The sequence below is a fragment of the Rhineura floridana genome, chromosome 2 (assembly GCF_030035675.1).
Source record: "Rhineura floridana isolate rRhiFlo1 chromosome 2, rRhiFlo1.hap2, whole genome shotgun sequence".
Lineage (NCBI taxonomy): Eukaryota > Metazoa > Chordata > Lepidosauria > Squamata > Rhineuridae > Rhineura > Rhineura floridana.
In genome coordinates, this window is record NC_084481.1 from 43,928,648 (window position 1) to 43,929,984 (window position 1,337).

The 1,337-nt window shown below is 44.4% G+C and overlaps 1 non-coding gene across 1 annotated transcript; it reads left to right on the forward strand.

Moving 5' to 3' along the window:
• The first annotated feature begins 821 nt into the window (after nt 1–821).
• TRNAT-UGU (transfer RNA threonine (anticodon UGU)) lies at nt 822–894 on the forward strand. Its single transcript has one exon. It is a non-coding gene; the product is annotated as a tRNA-Thr (tRNA).
• Nucleotides 895–1,337: the final 443 nt, after the last annotated feature.

The window sequence follows — 1,337 nt, forward strand, 5'->3', positions numbered from 1 at the left end:
CTATCAAGTCATGTGCAAATGTTAGGTGGAGATACATTTTCCAGAATCTCTTCTGGAGTGGGATACTGCTTTTCCAAGGAAACAAACCAGTTTTTCAATAGCAGACTAAATAGAGACAAAGATATACGAAAGATGCTAGGAACAGATTTGATCCTTTTTTTATTTTCAGGAAGGTTACAATAAGTCAGTGGAACAATATAATTTTGCGGGGATGCGCATGCATTTTTATCTCATCAGTCTAGAGTCTGCCAACATACTGTATTGGGGATGGACATAATCATTCTAGCTTTGCTGCAAAGCAACAGTATTGACCTTAGCTACTCCACTGAGATGACCAATATACAAAATAAAGGGAACAGTTTTAAAGAGAGGCCTTACCAAGCCAAATCTGGAATGCTAATTGTTCTTAGGCATTTTCACAATGCAGTTTGCAAGTGCACAAGATCAAAGCAACTGGGGTTAGAAATGAAATTTATCCCCCACAGCTCCTTTGGGTCAGGTATGCATCTTTCCTAGAGACAGCTGATCTTGAATGTTGGCAAAATTGCATGAAAGGGCAGCAAATTGTTACTGTTTATTTATTATCAGAATATTTCTACTCCCAGGGAGAGGCTCTTGTGTGATTTTCTGTCTCAGATGCCAAAACATCTTGGCCATCCTTGAGCACCATGCACATTGACTGGGGGAGTGGGAGAGGAAGGACACCATGTGCAGTTCCACTTACGCGAGCCCTGCAGAGAGTTGACCAGCCCCTCTAAACTCCTGTACGTTTGCATATGTGGCAGTTAAGGTGTGGGAGTGTTTTCAGGCTAGCTTTGGGAGGGGGCTGTAACTCAGTGGCAGAGCATCTGCTTTGTGTGCAGAAGGTCCCAGGTTCAATCCCTGGCGTCTCCAGATAGGGCCGGGAGAACCTCCTGTCTGATCCCTGGAGGGCCGCTGTCAGTCAGTGCAGACAGTACTCAGCTAATAGACCAAGGGCCTGACCCAGTATAAGGCAGCTTCCTATGCTTCCTATCTCTTCATGCATTATGCCTGTAGCATTTGAATTCAAGAACATGTAGAGTTTGTTGCCACTAGTAATTGGTGTGCTAACACTTAGACAACCAATTGTGACGGAAGCCAGTAGTGATTTCTCTTTGTTCCTGTGTTAATGAACACAAATGCCTGATTCAGACGGGAGCAGGCCTAGGTGAGCTTCAGGTTCTTGAGTTCCCCACTCCCTTCTGCTCCTCATGTGGGACTGGGAGGAGGAGATTGGAAGCAGCAACTTCCATGTTTAAACTAACCTTGGTTTGGCATTACATCTGGCAAGGACAACTGTGGTTAGTTTAAATTAT